Below are 18,708 nucleotides of genomic sequence, written 5' to 3' on the forward strand. Positions count from 1 at the left end.
CCTAGTCTGTTCATCAGGTATTAAATGCCCTGAGTTTTCAAAGCTCTGGTGATTCAGTAGTGGACGGGTAAGGTTCCTGCCCCTCCTGGGGCTTACCGTCCAGGGGTGGGGAGGACGTCACTATATGAAATTATATTATTTATACCTTAATGTCATTATTTAAAAGGGGGGAGGGAATCAATCACTTGAGGGGTGGGCAAGGGGGGGACGAGATTGGATGGAATGGTCAAAAAAGGTCTTTCAGAGTTCTTCCAATCCTGAACTAACTCACCTGCACCCTTGGCCCAATCATTTTCACTCCCGAGGGTCTGCACTCCTCGTTTCTACATTCTAGGAAGAAAGGGGTTGGACCCTCCCCTCTTTAAGCTGGGTAGGGTCCGAATCCCGTGCTTCTTTCTCTTCCTGAGCCGGGCTGGCTGGGTGGGAACAGGCTCCTTGCCGCCTCCCCAGCGCTGGCCACTACCACACTGCCGCCCGCCCGGGTCTCCTTTCAACCTCGTGGCGGAGCCCTGCGGTTTCCCAGCGGAGCCGGGACCGGAGCTGCTCCCTCTCGGGCGAGGCTCACCTGTCCCGGCCCGGCCCCCTCCCGCGCCCCAGGTGGCTCAGGGCGGGGAGGAGCCGCGCCCCGCCCCGCGCGGCCGCAGCCAACGCCGGCCCCAGGCGGGTGTGCTGGGAGCCTGGGCCGGGAGCCGGGTGAGGGCGCCGAGAGGCCCGGTGGGCGCGGGCGGCGAGGTGAGCTGGGCCAGCGCAGCAGGCGGGGGCGGTGGTGGGTTCGGGACGGCTCACCCCGCGCCGGAGCGAGTGCCGGGCCGCGCGACTGCGGCGGGAGAGATGCGCTGCGCCCCTGCTGGGCGCGCCGGGGCAGCCAGGAGCTCGCGGGGCCGCGGGGCTGCGGCGCAGTGGCGGGGTCGGGGTCTGGTCGCTGCCTCGGGGCGAGCAGCTGCCAACATCTGGACGGGACGGGAACAGGGGGCCGGGGCAAGGCTGGAGCGGTGTGGGTCTCTAATCGTCCGGAGCCCTGCGGGGCCAGTGACTTCGGCAGGGCCGAGGGGAGAGGAGATACTGGGGGCCAAACTGCTGGAGAAAGCGTGGAGCTGGGGATGGGGTTCAAGGCCGATCGTGGGGTCAAGAGCGAGCGAGCGAGCTCCAGTGTTTCCCCCTGCAGCGCTTCACGCGGGACCAGCGCCGGTGCCGCCGCTTCCCCTGCCCCGGCTCTTTATTTCTGTTGTTGAATAACCGACCTTACACATTGGTTAGTTACCTGGGGCTTTTCAAAAGCTGGCTCTGGAGGCTGCTCTGACTCCAGGGGGCTTGGTTGTCAGGCTTCAGGTCTGTATGCTCTGTGGCGTTTGAGGAGAGCTGGTGGGTGGAGGGGTGCTGTCCACCTCCCAAGGCCAGGGGATCAGAGAGTGGGAAAGTGGGAAAAGTCTAGAATGCTATTTAAATTCCAGGAACTAGCTGTGTGACCTTGACCAAGTTACTTAACTGCTCTGAGCCTCAGTTCCCTTAAAGTAAAATAGGTATTATTAATATTATAATCATTACAACAGCCTTAGGTTATATGATGTTCATGGAGTACATAGCATACTGCTTGATTTTTCCCCCTTTGTGTTGATGTGGTTGTGTGTGTGTTGTGGGGTGGGGGCATTCTTTCCCACCCTGACTTGTTCATGGTTAGGCTTCCTCCAGGATGCTTTACTTGCTGACACCATCACAGAGGCCAAGATTAGGGCTGCCAGTACACAGGCCCTGCAGATGGAGGGGGTGTTGTTAGACTGCCCTCATCATTACCCGTCGTATTTGTCAGAATTGTTTTCTTTTTTTTTTTTTTTTTTTCTTCTTTTATTATTATTTATTATTATTAAACTTAAGGTTTTATGGTACATGTGCGCAATGTGCAGGTAAGTTACATATGTATACATGTGCCATGCTGGTGCGCTGCACCCACCAACTCGTCATCTAGCATTAGGTATATCTCAACCCTTGTGGAAGTCAGTGTGGCGATTCCTCAGGGATCTAAAACTAGAAATTCCATTCGACCCAGCCATCCCATTACTGGGTATATACCCAAAGGACTATAAATCATGCTGCTATAAAGACACATGCACACGTATGTTTATTGCGGCATTATTCACAATAGCAAAGACTTGGAACCAACCCAAATGTCCAACAATGATAGACTGGATTAAGAATTGTTTTCTTTGGGTTGGGTTTTGGTCACTTGAAAATTGCCTTATACTATGTAGAAATTGATTGGGTCACATAAATGAAAAGGTCGAGGGTTTTAGTTTAAAGCTATAGCTAGTTCCAGAGCCTCATATAAGGTTCCAGGGCTATTTCTCTCTCTTGTATATCTTAGCTGTTTTTCTCTCTGTGTTTACTGGTTCTTAGTATGGATGATAAATAGGACTTGCACCTTCAGGCTTACTGCTCCTTCAGAGAGAGAGAGACAGAGACAAAGAGGGAGAGAGAGAATCCCATCTTCTCTATCCGTATAGCAGTCTCTCTCTGTCTCTCTCTTTTTTTTTTCTTTTGAGACGGAGTCTCACGCTGTCACCCAGGCTGGAGTGCAGTGGCGTGATCTCGGCTCACTGCATGCAACCTCCACCTCCCAGGTCCAAGCGATTATCCTGCCTCAGCTTCCCAAGTAGCTGGAGTTACAGGCGCGGGCCACCACGCGGGACTAATTTTTGTATTTTTAGTAGAGATGAGGTTTCACCATGTTGGCCAGGCTGGTCTCGAACTCCTGACCTCAAGTGATCTGCCCGTCTTGGCCTCCCAAAGTGCTGGGATTACAGGCGTGAGCCACTGCACCAGGCCCCTTATAACATCTTATTGACATACTGGACCAAAGCAGAACCAAGCCATCTCAGCAGACAGGGAGAGGTTTCCACAACAGGAATGGGCACATGACCGACTGTGATTGATAGACTGGCCCACCTCAACTGCAAGGGATGTCGATAGGGGGCGCAATTCCCAATGAGAAGTCTGACAAAATAGGACATGTTCATTGTGCTATGTCTGTCTTTGCTCACCAGCACCTAAAGGTAGTCTGCAGTAGAATGTAGACAGCCTGAGGTCCATATTCCGTCAGTCAAGTCTTTATCTAATGCATGGAAGGCATCCTGTGTGTCCATCTTTTCATTCATTGTTTTTTGTTTATTCATTCATTCAACATTTAATAAATGCTCAACATATGCCAGGGCCTCTGCCAAGGGCGAAAATGCTTGCTTTTGAGAAGCTCGCAGTCTAATTGGAAAGACAGATATGAGGATAACATCGTCTAGGACTCATCTGTCTGGGGACATAGTGAAGACTCCCCGAAGAAACTGTAGTTGAGCTTTGAATTGAAAATGAGAAGGGCTGATCTAGGAGAAAAAGTTGAGAGATTTTCTAGGCCACGTGGTAGGATTCTTGAGGGACACTTTTTGTTGTAACATTATCTAGGTTACTCTGCTGTCTTGCTTAAAACATCTGAAGGTAGGTCGTTTGAAGTGGCCACAGCTCTTGGGTGGCTTCTAGAAAATTATCTTGTTTTTTCCAGGGTGACTAGAGCTCCATCATGCCTTCACATGACAACATCCAAAGCAGAAAAAAGAAGGCCAGGGCTTGCTGCTTAATCTTTCTCTAGATAATAAAGGACAAATTTTCCCCGAAGTTCCCTGTGTCACTGGCCAAAGTGGTCTCATGCTTACCCTGAAACCAGTCATTGGCAAAGGAGAAGAGGGGCCCCTGATTGTTTTGCCCAAGCTATTTTCTGGAGCTGTAGGATGGGCTCACCTACCCTGAGCATCCATGCCCCATGTCTGAACACAATCAGAATTCTGTTAGCAAGGAGGAAAGTGAGACTGCCTGTTAGGTAGGCAACGAACTGTGTCTCCCAGAGGTGGGGACAGGTGATGCAAGGTCTGGCATAGATTGGTAATCAGAAGTCCAATACCATGGGAGACGCTTAGGGTGTGGCTGAGGGGAGGAAAGGAGCTGAGGTTGGAAAAGTAAGTAAAGACAGGACTACCCTGTATTAGATTCCGTGGATGTCACTAAGAAGCATAGTAAATCTTGGTCCCATTCCTCAACAAGCTTACACTTGAAACCTGGAAAAGCTTTTCTGAGTTTTCCATACTCTCAATAGTAATAGCAACAGTGGCTCACTCTATGGTGGTGATTCTCAAGGGGCAGATTGGGGTGGAGGAGTTTCAGAGGAGTTTCAAACCCTGTGTAGTTTGAAAAGCCTCACAGATGATTTTGCTGAGCTACCCACTGCCTCCTTCCCCGGAAAATCCCTGTCCCTCTCTTGAGAACACTTACTTGCTCTAAATCATGTCTTTGTTTCAGTATTGTTAACTGTCTTCAAACTAACAGGCTGGGACTTGGTGAAGATGCAATTAATGGTAGATCCTGGACTAGAAAACAATTCTCCTGATGCTAAGTCCAAAGAGCGATAGCTTTGATAGTTGCATTTAGTAGGAAACCAGCCTCTACCATGAACTGCTTTGAAATCATGTATCCTATTTTCATCTGAAACGTGAAGAGAGTGCTGCACTTTGTTTCTGCTTTATATGGTGGACATTGGTGAACACTGGTGCTGGACTTTTGGAATTAGATTGGGCAACCAAGGATGCCACTTCTCATGATCCTCTATCCTCAATATCTAGTTAGCAAAGAAATTGGCAAAAAGACATGATCACTAATCCTGGAAGAAAGCAGAAGTGGAGGGCAGCATATTTTCCTATTTTCAGCAACAATACTGCCATGGGCTGGCCAGGATCACTGGAAGAATGTGAGGGAATGAGGTAGAGAGAAATGCCTTGGGCAGTCATTCATTTCACAAATATTTATTGAGCATCTACTGTGTGCCAGACACTGTTCTAGGTGCTGGGGATTGGAGCTTACAGTCTACTGGAAGGAGACATTTATTTATGTTTTGTCTAATAAGTCAGGCGGTGAGAAGTACTGAAATAAAAAATAAAATAGATCCAGACAAGAGTGCAGTCATTAGAAACAAACTGGATATAGTGCTGGAAATCATGGCTTATTCTCTCTTTTCCAGCAGAGCTATATGGTCTAAGCAGGTAGGGTTTTGGGCAAAAAGGACAGGTGTTCACGTGGAAAAAGATGGTTAAATGTTAAATAACTCAATTTTATAGGATTTCTTTCATGCAGAATTTCTTTTATTGTTTGTTGTAACTCACATTGTTCCTAAATATGATTTATAATGACTTACAAAAATATGGTACCAGGTCATGAGAAATAAATGAAGAAATATGAGCAAAGGGAAAATAAAGGTCATTTCTTTCATCATTATGTTCCAGAATTGTTTAGTTTTGGTAGCAGGGAAAGGAGGAAGTATGGTGATTACAAATGTGGTGATTCATGCTCAGGGTTTGTTATTTAAAAGAAGAGAAAATAAATTTTGATGCCTCAAGAACTTGTACTTTCTTTTGGTGTTTAAATAATCAATTTTATTTGATAGAAAAAGTGGTCTCTTTACTAAGGACTTATATGAAATTTATCTCCTGAATTCAAAGAAAACTAACTTTTTTTTGGGTCAATATAAAGTACACCAAAAGTTAACAGATCAAAAGTCCAATTCCAAAGTTAAATAATATGCTACAGATACAAATTGATGAGAGGTTATGTTTGGACCCATTACTGCCTGGAAAAAACTGAAACTCAAATAAAATTTTAAGGTGTTGAAGTGTTATGTAGAGGTAATTTTAACTATTTGTTTTTATTGAGTTTTCTTGTTGTTCAGTACAATAATCTGGATATAAGTCTTGTGTCAGAAATGTAATTTGTAAATTACTTCTCCCAGCAACCGCCTTGTCATTTTTATTCCCTTAACAGTGTCTTCTCAGAGCAAAAGTTTTAATTTTGATAAACCGATTCATCTATTTTTCAATACATCCAACTTTTATTGTTGAATTGAGGAATTCTCTAACTAACCAAAAAGTCTTGAACATTTCTGTTTTCTTCTAGAAGTTTCATGTTTTATGTTTTACACTTAGGTCTATGATCCATTTTGCTTTAATTTTTGTATAAGGGATAAAGTATGAGTCAAAGGTGTTTTCTTTTTGGTATGTGGGAGTCCAAATGTTCCAGCACCATTTGTTGAAATGACTGTCCTTTCTTCCCTTGAATTGTCTTAGAACTTTTGTCACTAATCAATTAGCTAAAATGTAAGGGTTTATTACTAGGCTCTCAATTCAGTTCCATTGATCTATATGCTTACTTCATGCCAACACTACAGTATCTTGATTATTGTGGCTTTAAAATACATTCTGGAAGCACATAGTGTAAACCCTCCAACTTTATTCTTTTTCAAAATTGCTATGACTCTTTTAGTTCTTTTGCCTTTCCATATGAATTCTAGAATTAGTTTGTCAATATCTACAAAAAATCCTCCTGGGATTTTGAATGGAATTGCATTGAATCTACAGATTAATTTAGGAAGAATTGACGTCTTTATTGAGTCTTCTAGTTCATGAGCAGGGTATAACCATCCATTTATTTAAGTCTTAGATTTCTTCCATCAGCACTCTGTAGTTTTCAGGATATAGATCTTGCACATATTTTGTTATATTTATACTTAAGTATTTCATTTTGGGGATTGCTGTTGTTGCTGGTATATAGAAATACAATTGATTTTTGTATGTTGGTATTGTGTTCTGTAGCCTTGCTAAAGTTACTCATCTGTTTTAGGTGGGTCATTTGTAGATTCTTTGGAATTTTCTACATGGACAACCATATTAGCTGTGAATAGAGACAGTTTTATTTTTCCTTTCTAACCTAAATGCCTTGTCTTTCTTTCTTTCCTCCCTCCCTCCTTCCCTTCCTCCAACTTATTACACTGGCTAAGAATTGCAGTACAATGTTGAATAGCAGTGATAAGAGAGAACATGCTTACTTTGTTTCTTATCATGGAGCAGGCAGCAATAAATCTTTCACTGTTAAGTATGATGTTAGTTGAGATTTCTTGTGGATACAATACGATGTTAAGGAATTTCCTAGTTTATTGTATTCCTAGTTTATTGACAGTGTTTTTTAAAATTATGGGTGGATTTTGAATTTTATTGAATGCTTTTTTACCATCAACTGACAGAATCATATGACTTTTCTTAATATTTAATATGGTGAATTGCACTGATTGATTTTCAAATGTTGAACCAGCCTTACATTCTCTGGATAAATTCCACTTGGTTGTAATGTATTTTTGGAGGGGGCTATGTAGGATTGGTATTATTTATTCCTTCAGTGTTTGGTAGAATTCTCTAGTGAAACCATTTGGTCCTAGAGTTTTCTTTGTTGGAAGGTTTTTAACACAAATTTAATTTTATAAATAGCTATAGGACTATTCAGGTTATCTATTTCTTCTTGATAAGTTTTGCTAGTTTATATCTTTCAAAGATTCAGTCCACTTCACCTAAGTTGTCAAATTCATTGATACAGATTTTTTTGTGGTGTTCTTTTATTAGCCATTTATGTCTGAATGGTCAGTAATAACACTCCCTCTTTTATTCTTGACATTATTAATTTATGTCTTCAGTCTTTTTCTTGCTCAGTCTGTCTAGAGGTTTATAAATTTTATTTATCTCTTCAAAGATCCAGATTTTGATTTAATTTTGTCTATTATTTTTCTGTTTTCAGTTTCATTGATTTCTGCTCTTATTTTATTATTGCCTTCCTTCTTTTTGCTTGGGTTTAATGTACTCTTCTATTTTTTAAGGGATAAGCTTATATTACTGATTCTTGTTTTAATAGAAGTATTTAATGCTATACATTTCCCTCTAAGCCCTGCTTTAGCTGCATTATACAATTTTGAAATGTATATTTTAATTTTCATTTAGTTTAAATATTTTAACATTTCTTTTGAGACTACTTATTGACCCATATTTTATTTTAAAGTATATCATTTAATTTTAAGATATTTGGGGATTTTCTAGAAGTTTTTCTGTTATTGATTTCTAGTTTAAATCTTTTATTATCCTAGAATATGACTTGCATGATTTCTGTTCTTTTAGATTTGTTCATGTTTGTTTTATGACCCAGAATGTGGTTTATCTTGGTGAATTTCAATACACACTTGAAAATATGTGTATTCTGCTATTGATGAGTGGGATGTTCCAGAAATATCAACTAGGTCAAGTTGCTTGATAGGGTTGTTCAGGTCTTCTGCGTTCTTATTAATTTTCTACTTGTTTTCTCTATAACCAAGAGAGGAATGTTAGTGTTTCCAGTTACAATTGTGGATGTTTCTATTTTTCTTTTTAGTCATATCACTTCTTACTTCATGTATTTTGACTCTTTGTTGTTAAGTGCATACACATTTAGTGTTGTGATGTCCTCTTGGAGAACATCTTGATCCCTTTCTTAATATGTAATGTCCCTCTGTATTTCTGTTAATATTCCTTTTTCTGGAGTCTGCTTTGGGTGTTAATAATACAGATACTCCAGCTTTTTTTGGATTAATGTTTGCATTGTATATCTTTTTCTGTTTTTTAACTTTTAACCTGTATTTAGGTTATAAAATAACCTGTATACTTAAGGTGGCTTTCTTGTGGCAACATACACTTGAGTCTTACTTTTTCAACTAATCTGACAATACCTGTCCATTAACTGGTATGTTAGACCATTCACACTTACTATGCTATTGATATGGCTTAATTATAATCTACCATCTTGCTAGTTGTTTTCTATTTGTTCTATCTGTTCTTTTTTTTTTCTTGTTTCCGGAGCTTTTTTTTTGTTGTTTTTTGTTTATTTTTTTTTTGTTTGAGATGGGGTCCTGCTCTGTCACCCAGGCCAGAGTGCAGTGGCGCAATCTTGGCTTACTGTAGCCTCGACCTCCTGGTCTTGAGCATTTTTTTATATTTTCCTTATCTCCACTATGGACTTCTTACCTATGTCTCTTTAAATTTTTTTAGTGATTGCTCTAGAGTTAATAATATGTTTCTTTAATTAATTAGAGTCTACTTTCAAGTAATATTATGCTGTTTCATTTGTAGTTTTATAGCAGTATATTCACAGTTCTTCTCTTTTATGTTTTGTGCTATTGTTATTATCATTTTTTAATATCAGCTATAAATAAAAGATTTTTTGCTTTAGACCAGGGGTCAACAAACTTTTTCTGTAAAAAAGCCAGAAAGTAATTATTTTAGGCTTTGGGGCCATAGATGGTCTCTGTTGCATATACTTTTATTCTTAAACAATTCTTTACAAATGTATTTCAAAAAACATTCCTAGCTCATTGGTTATGCTAAAACAGACCAGGGGCTAGGTTTGGCTTGCAGGTTATAGTTTGCTTACTCCTGCTTTAGACATTCAGTTATCTTTCATAGCTTAAAATTAAGAGAAAAATGATTTTGTTTGATTTTCATTTATATCATTTCCATCATTCATTTCTTTGTGTAGATCCAAGTTTCAGTCTGGCAACGCCTGGATAACTTAATTTAACATTTATTGTAGTGTAGGTCTCCTGGCAATGAATTCTAAGTTTTTGTTTCTCTTTGATGTCTATTTTTCCTGCATCTTTGGGAGATATTTCACTGGGTATAAAATTCTGGTTTGACAATTTTTACACTCGATCTTAGCTAAAAGGCTGAGAAGCAATGGGTTGACAATTTTTTAAAAAAATTTCAGGACTTTAAAAATGTTGCTTCATTCTCTTCTTGTATGCCTCTGACAAGAAGTCTTCTGTAATTCCTATCTTTGTTCCTTTTCATTTGATGTTTCATTTTTCTTTTGCTGCTTTCAAGATTTTATTTTTGTCTTTGGTTTTCAGCTCTTTGAATATGATATGCCTAGGAGTGTGTGTGTGTGTGTGTGTGTACATGTATGCATGCATGCACACTCTTGATATTTATCATACTTGATGTTCTTGAGCTCCTTGGATCTGTGATTTGGTATCTGTCATTAATTTTGGAAAATTCTCAGCAATTATTTTTTCAAATATTTCTTCTGCCTATTTTCTTTCTTTTCTCCTGAAATTTCAGTTACACCTAGGTTTGAATTTATGATATGGTCCCACAGCTCTTGGGCACTCCATTCTTTTTTTGCCTGTTTTATTCATGTTTTTTCTCTTCTTATTTTAGTTTGGGTAATTTCTACTGACCTATTTTGAAGTTCAATGATTTTTTCCTTTGCTGTATCAAGTCCACTGAAGAATGCCTATTGAAAGCATCCTTTGTTACTGTCTTTAGCCTTTCAAATATTTCCATTTGATCCTTTCCTGCAGTTTTTCTCTCTGATAACATTTTCCATTTAATCTTTCAGATTGTCTACCCTTTCCACTAAGGACTTTTATAATTAATTTTGGTTATTTAAAATTCTTTGATAGCTTCAGCATCTGGGTCTGGTTCTATTCATTGCAATGTGTCTTTGCAGTATGATCTTTTCTTGCTTTTCTCATGCCCTATAATTTTTTTTGTTGATAACTAGACATCTTATATAGGACATTAGATATGGAGATAGGCTTTATGCATGGGAATGGGCACGCCGTTCTCTTTTTACCAGGCCTTTAGTGTGAAGATTGATCAATCTAGTCAGAAGATGAACTGGGTTTGAGGGTTCTCATTTCTCTGGTTGTTCTCAGTGTACCCCCAGACTTCAAATTCCTCTAGTGATGCCTTGTGTTTAGGGTTGGAGCTGGCTTGCCAAAGGCCTTTGCCATTCCCATCTTTTGGTCCTCCTGTGGTACTGGGCCCCAGAGTGGTCTGTCTCCATGCTCTTTCAACTCTCCCAGTGGTAGTGCATTGTTATTTGTGACCTGATGCTTGTTAGTCAGTGTCCAGGTACATCTGCCTCAAGTAGACAAGTGCTCATGTCTTGTCTCTTCCTGCAAGTGCCTCTCTAGATTTTGGGCTAGTTTGTTCTCCTTTGCCTCAGTTTTCTCAAGGATTTGAGAAGGTTATGATCTTGTGCTTTACCTGGCTTTTTATTTTTTGTAAGCATGGTAATAATGTTCTTTTCAGTTCTCTACATCCTGAGCAGAAATCAAATGCCCTGATTTCATGTTTTCAAGCTCTTTCTTTTGGTGATCTTCTTGTAAAATACTGGTGTTGTTTCCCTTCTGCTTATGTTTTATCAAATATAATTTACACATTTCATATGTATAACTCAGTGGTTCTCAGCCCTTACTTGGGAAGCGTGAAAAGGAAACACAGATTTTGGGCCCCAGTGTTTCAATTGATATACGTCACGATTAGGTATGGATATCGTTTATAAGCTCCCCAGGTGAGTCTGATGTTCATCTGCATCGAAAATTCCTGGTCTAAGTATCACTTTCAACCATGCCTTTCACAGAGGTGTTATTCCAATGTAAAAGGCCAAATGAAGTCTCAGCCTGTATATGTCCACCCTATAGAATCAGTTCTTTCCTAATGTGCCTTCAGTGGTACACAGTGCCTGTGATCTAAACTGATAGTCTCATAGAATGGGGAGAAAACTTAAGAGTTCTTCTCATTTCACTTTCAATGACTCTCTCATCACTGAAATGTACCCTTCTCTAATCTACCAGTTTGTGTAAGTCACTACCTTGCAAACTGTTTTGAAATTAGTTTGCGTGACTCAGTATATGAGCATGTGTGCATGCACACACACACACATGCTCTCATATACATGAGAAGCACTTTATGAAACAGTAGTTACTCTTACAATAAGTCTTGTACCTCTAAATTGGTTACATGATCCACCAATGTGTTGCTTCTTACAGTATGAAAAACGCTTGTTCAGTCCATCTTCCAGTGGACAAGCTTTTGAAGGTTTCAAAACAGGTCCCTTAGTACCTCAGCGTGCTCTTGTGTCTGGTGTAAAGCTGATTCCTCCAGCACTGTTTCCAGCTTCTTCACTACCCTGGCCAGTTTTATGCACTAGATACTAGAGCCAGTGCTAGGTAACATGCCCAGGATTTCAGAGCTTATGGCTTGTTTGGGGACACATGACATGCAAGGTGAGTGTCAAAAAGTTATGTTGTGGGTAAGTGCTCTTAGAGGTCACAGATGAAAGAAAGATAAAACAGGTGGTCAGGGGCTGTGACTCTGACAAGTGTAGTTTGTACGTTGCTCTGGACTCTATTTCTTGTCATGGTGAGGTTCAGCTTGCAAGGGGTCAGTTCAAGGCTGGTAGATTTAAGACCTGCCTTTTTGTGACTTCCATCAAGTTTTGGAGGAATCACCGATAGTTACTGGCCTAGTTTTGTCCACCTTCTCTTCTCGGGGGCCCTTAACCAGCTGTGTTACTAAGAAATGTAATTCTCAAAGTATGCTACATCTACTGCTCTTCATGATCCATTTCACCCTGGAGACAGTCTTCTGAGCATTCTTGCTCATTGTGAAACCATGTCACCATCAAAATATTGCACAGAAGCCAGATATTACATCATTGGTATCGTGTTGAAAACATCTCCTGCATTTTGGGACTATTTCACTGGGTAAAAAACAGAAAATGAAGTACATTACCGAAAAAATAGGCACGGTGTGTTTTATTTGTCTTTTAGTAAGGTATGGGAACCACAGTTTTTAGGCAACTACAGGAAAGTTAGAACAAAGCTGAGGGCTGCAAGTAACCCATTGCTGTGCCAGCGCCACAGAGGTGCCATTAGTGTTACTGAGAAATGTGCATTATACATTTCTCCTAGAATTTGGTGCCAGGATTGTAGTTTGTCTCTTGGGAAGAGCCAGTAGGTCAAACAGCAGATACCTCTTGTTTTATATTTCTCTTTTTGCCTTGGCACCCAGGAAGCCCAGAGCTACAGTTGTAGTGATAATTTTATTTCAAATTATAAGTTCAAAGATTTCCTGTCTTAATATAATTTCAACTTTTTAAAAACAATAACTTTTTTCTTATTACAAAGATGATATATATTCATTATAAAAGAACTATAAAATAACATGTTCCCACCCCAACCAGATATTTTCCTACCACACAGAAATAGTCACGGTTTGCATTTTAATCTTAATCATTCTAATTTATTCTAAACATATATGTATATATTTATACATATACATATATATTACGAAAATGAAATATCTTTCACATTACAACTCATGTTTAAAACATAACATTTATCAACATTTTCTATGTCATTAAATATCCCTGAACAACATTATTATTATTATTATTATTATTTTTGAGACGGAGTCTCGCTCTGTTGCCCAGGCTGGAGTACAGTGGCACGAACTTGGCTCACCGTAAGCTCCGCCTCCCGGGTTCACGCCATTCTCCTGCTCAGCCTCCCGAGTAGCTGGGACTACAGGCGCCCGCCACCACGCCTGGCTAATTTTTTCTATTTTTTAGTAGAGATGAGGTTTCACCGTGTTAGCCAGGATGGTCTCGATCTCCTGACCTCGTGATCCACCTGCCTCAGCCTCCCAAAGTGCTGGGATTACAGGCGTGAGCCACCGCCCCCGGCCAACAACATTATTTTTAATGTATTTTATATTTAATCATGAAGGTATATCTGTTGCTATACTTTCAGCTAGAATTCAGCTTTTTGCTATTATAAACAGCTCTGTCATATACATTCTTGTAGCTGAATCTCTGAGCACACCCATGATTATTTTAATAGAATAAGTTTCTAGAAATGACATAATGGAGTAAAGGGCTATATATTATTATTATTATTTATTTTTGAGATGGCGTCTCACTCTGTTGCTGAGACTGAAGTGCAGTGGTGCAATCTTGGCTCACTGCAACCTCCTCCTTCTGGGTTTAAGCGATTCTCCTGCCTCAGCCTCCTGTGTAGCTGGGATTTCAGGCGTGTGCCACCATGCCCTGCTAATTTTTGTATTATTAGTAGAGACAGGGTTTCACCATGTTGACCAGGCTGGTCTGGAACTTCTGACCTCAAGTGATCTGCCCGCCCAATCCCAGCACTTTGGGCTATATTATTTTTAAGGCTTTGGATATATATTTCCCATGTTGTCCTCCAGAAAGCAGGAACTAATTTATTTTATCACCTGGGAGTTTGAGAGTGCCTTTTCTCCTAAGCCTCATACAATACTAGGATTATTATTATTGTTTTGAGATGGAGTCTCGCTCTGTCGCCAGGCTGGAGTACAGTGGCGCAGTGTTGGCTCACTGCAACCTCCGCCTCCTGGGTTCAAGCGATTCTTCTGCCTCAGCCTCCCGAGTAGCTGGAATTACAGGCACGCCCCACCACACCCAGCTAGTTTTTGTATTTTTAGTAGAGATAGGGGTTCACCATGTTGGCCAGGATGGTCTCGATCTCCTGACCTCGTGATCCGCCCGCCTCAGCCTCCCAAAGTGCTGGGATTACAGGTGTGAACCATGGGCCCATCCAGGATTATTATTTTTTAAATCTATGTTAGGAGTCAGGACTTCTGGCTATGGCCAAATGAGGAGGTCAGCAAGTTCTCTTTCCCGGAAAGCTACTATAAATCTGGACAAAATGAACAGAAGCAGCCATTTTATCGCTCTGGTAATCTATCAAAGGTGTGCAACAATCTGAGAAGAATTTATTCGTGGAAAATTGCTGAACTTCAGGTAAGGACACTGAGAGTCTGTGGTCTTGTCTGGGGCTGCTCCCTATTCCCCACCACCCACAGCTTGGTGGGTGCAGAGGTGTTGCCTGGGCAAAGGAGATGATGAACACCAGCCCCACTGCTGTCCAGATTGAAGGGACTTGCTCAATTTGCAGCACACCAAGTGGGTGACTATGCCTGTGAGTGTTTTTTGAGTTCCCTTCTTCCCTGTTTTAGTTTACCTTGACTCTTTAAAAAAATAAAATAACAATGTTCTTTTATTCTAAACATTTATGTTTATTATAGAAAAAGGGGAAAATAAACATAAAGAGAAGAAAATGAGAAGCCCCCATAAGCCCATTTGGTGTCCATTCTTCTCTATTGGCTTGTTTCAATGGAGGCTTCTGCCTTGATGGAAATGCTGTCTGCCACCCCATATAGTAGCCACTGTTCTTGGGTGGTTATTGAGCACTTGACTTGTGGAAAGTACATCTGAGGAGTTGAATTTTTTAATTTTGATGAATTCTAATTAATTTATATTTAAATATTCTCATGTGGCTACCAGCTAGTGTTGGACAGAATAGTTTTATGATTTATATAATATGGAGGTATGATAGATACATACCTTTCATTCGTACATACATACATACATATGGAGGTAAGATAGATACATAGTTAAAAAAAACAAAATAGGATCATACTGCACATTGTGCTTTTATATTCCTTGTCTTGTTAGCAGTATATCATAAACATAATTTTAATGACTGAATTGTATTCTGTTGAATGAATGTACCATAAATAGCTTAACAAAGTCTTTGTTGTACCTTTAGGATATTTCCGATATTTTGATACTATAAACAACATTGCAGAGAACGTGTTTACAGCTAAAGTTGTAACATTCCTAATTATTTACTGAGGTTAAATTCTTAAATTTGAACTATTGGGTCAAATATAATACCCATTTTCAAACCTCTCTTCCAAGAAGTTCTATCACTGAACATTTTCACCAGTAGTATATGAAAGTATCTCACTATTATTATTTAATTGAGATATAATACACATACCGTAAAATTTACCTCTTTAAAGTATACGATTCAGTGGTTTCTGATATATTTAAAAAGTTGTCCAAACATCATCACTACCTAATTCCAGGAGGGTTTTATCACTCCAAAAAGAAATATCATACCCATTAACAATTGCTTCCTGTTCCCACCTCCCCCCATTCCCTGGCAACCACTAATCTGCTTTCTGTCTTGATGGATTTGCCTTTGCCTGCTCTGGACATTTCGTACAGATAGAATCCTACGATATGTGGTCTCTTGTGTCTGGTTTCTTTCACCTGGCATATGTTTTCAAGGTTTGAGGTTCATAATGGTTTCAAGGTTATAACATAAGCCAGTACTTCATTCCTTTTGATGGCTGAATAATATTCCGTTGTACAAATACACCACATTTTGTTTATCCATTCATCAGTTGATGGATGTTTGGGTTGTTTTCACTTTTGACTATTACAAATAATGCTTCTGTAAGCATTCATGTATAAGTGTTTGTATGGAATGTTTTCAGTTCTCTTGCGTATACAATTAGGAGTATAATTTTGGATCATATGGTAACTGTATGTTTAACCTTTCAGAAGTTGCCAGACTGTTTCCAAAGCAGCTGTGCCATTTTACATTCCCACAAGCAATGTATGAGGGTTCCAATTTTTCCATATTCTTGCTGACGATTTTTTTGTCAATCTTTTTGCTATAGTCATTCTGGTAGGTGTGAAGTAATATTTCTTTGTGGTTTTAATTTGCATTTTCCTAATAACTAATGATGTTGGGAATTTTTTGATATGCTTACTGGCCATTTGTATATCTTCTTTGGAGAAATATCTGTTTAAATACTTTGCCATTTTAAGATTTTTTTGTCTTTTTATTCTAGAGTTATAATCTTGTTTTTACATATTCTGGATAGTAGACCCTTATTGGATATAAGATTTGCAAATATTTTATTGCGTTCTGTAAGCTGTCTTTTCATTCTCTTAGTAGTATCTTTTGAAACACGAAACACGAAAGGTTTTAATTTTGACCAGTGCAGTGGCTCACACCTGTAACCTGAGTAAGCCGAGGTGGCAGGATCACTTGAGATTAGAAATTCAAGACCAGCTTGGGCAATGCAGCAGATTCTGTCTCTACAAAAAAGAAAAAATAAAATTAGCTGGGCATCGTGGCGTGAACCTGCAGTTCCAGCTACCCAGGAGGCTGAGGCTGGAGAATCTCCTGAGCCCAGAAGTTTGAGACTGCAGTGAGCCATGATTGCACTACTGCACTCCAGCCTGAGTGACAGAGTGATACCCTATTTAAAAAAAAAAGTTTTTAGTTTCGATGAAGTCCTATTTATTTTTTTCTTTTTTTCGCTTGTGCTTTTGGCATCACATCTAAGAAACCATTGCTTAATCCAAGGTCACATAGGTTTCTTCTAAGAATTTTATAATTTCAGCTCTTCCATGTAGATATTTGATCTATTTTTAGTCAATTCTGTATACAGTGTGAGTTAGGAGTCCACGTTGATTCTGTTGCATGTGGCTTCCCAGTTGTCCCAGCACTGTTTGTTGCCAAGAGTGTTCTTTCTGCCATTGAATTGTTTTGGCAACCTTGTCAAAAGTCAACTGACCATAAATACATGGCTTTATTTCTAGATTCTCAATTTTATTCCATTGATTTGTGCATCTGTCCTTAGTGGCAGTACCACAAAATATTGATTGTTGTTGCTTTGTGAGAGTTTTGAAATTGAGAAGTATAAGTTTTCCAACTTTTTTCTTCTTGTTCGGTGTTATTTTGGCTATTCTGGGTCCCTTACATTTCCATGGATGAGCTTGTTAATTTCTACCAAAAAGGCCAGCTGGAATTTTGCTAGAGGTTGCACTGATTTTGTAAATCAATGTGAAGAGTATTGCCCTCTTAACAATGTAAGTCTTCCAGTCATGAAAACGGGATGCTTTTCCGGTTATTTAGGTCTTCTTTCATTCCTTTCAATGATGTTTTATAATTTTCTGCATACAAGTTATGCACTTCCCTTGTTAAATTGATTCCTGCTTTATCTTTTCTGATGTGGTGTAATGACATTGTCAGTTTCATTTTGGGGGTTGTTCATTGGTAGTGCATAGGAATACAGTTAATTCTTGTGTTTCGATCTTGTATCCTGAAATCTTGCTGAACTTGTCAGTTAACTCTAACAGTTTGCTGGCGAATTTATTAGGGTTTTCTACATACAAGATCATGTCATCTCCAAATGGAGGTAGTATTACTTCTTTCTTCCAATCTGAATGCCTTTTATTTCTTTTCCTTGCCTAATTGCCTTTGCTAGAAAAGACAGCACATAGTGCTGAGAGCAACATCCTTGTCTTGTTCTGTCTGACATTCCTGATCAGTGAGATGGCAAGTGTGATTTATGCTGTTTTTCTATGATCACTTTTATACTCTTAAGAATCTGAGTGATAGAGTAGGAGGTACGGGCTGATTTCTCCTAGGGAATATTTCCTTTGTCCTGTGCATAGGGAGTCTTGGCATAATGGCTACTAGAAAAGAAATATTTTAATTGAAGAACATATTCATGTAACATATAGGTGCCAAGGAGTTTGACTAACATTATCTAATATGTAAGTATTCAATATTTTGAATAAAATTTAAGTACTAGCCTTCTATCCTGCCTTTCTACAATTTGGGGTGCCCAGTGTATGCTTCAGGTACTGTGCTGGGATCCCAAAGGTGAATGAAACACAGGCCATGTCCCTAGGGTGCTCATGGAGGACAGACACACAGGGATTAGGAAGTTACATATTCTGGCAAGTGGTTTCCATTAAAGAGTAACCACTGTCAGAAGGTGACCAACGTGGGCTTCACCATCAGGATTTTGGGGTCTCAATGTGCTGTTGGAAGATTCACTTTCTACCTTGTAGAATCAAAGAATTGTGGAACTGGAGCCTTGGAAATCTTTTTTTCCAATAAGTCCACATTTTCCAAGAGGAGGAACTGCTTACCTTATTTAACAATTCTTGTTCTCTCTCATCAGTAACTCTTATTTCTCTGAAATGTTTTATCTTACACACATGCATGCACACACATACATACAACATCCTCTGTAGGGAGGCAATCTGTGTACAGCCCACTCTTGGCTCCATTTGTTGTGTCTGGTTTGGGTAATCTAACACCAGCCGCGCGTTCATCTTCAATATGACTCGTCT

The 18,708-nt window shown here is 39.7% G+C and overlaps 1 protein-coding gene across 16 annotated transcripts in view; it reads left to right on the top strand.

Annotated features, from left to right (window-relative positions):
* Window positions 1–18,708, top strand: part of LYPD6B (LY6/PLAUR domain containing 6B) — a 180,065-nt gene continuing 161,357 nt past the window's right edge. For 5 of the 16 annotated variants that reach the window (XM_054478005.2, XM_054478008.2, XM_054478004.2 and 2 more), the window contains exon 1: window positions 549–732. The gene's annotated coding sequence lies outside the window, so the exon portion shown is untranslated. Of the gene's footprint in view, window positions 18–548; window positions 733–18,708 lie in introns of those variants that run through there. The other 11 variants (XM_054478024.2, XM_063647461.1, XM_054478020.2 and 8 more) reach the window with 7 other exon arrangements.

This window comes from Pongo pygmaeus, chromosome 11, assembly GCF_028885625.2.
Source record: "Pongo pygmaeus isolate AG05252 chromosome 11, NHGRI_mPonPyg2-v2.0_pri, whole genome shotgun sequence".
Taxonomy (NCBI): domain Eukaryota; kingdom Metazoa; phylum Chordata; class Mammalia; order Primates; family Hominidae; genus Pongo; species Pongo pygmaeus.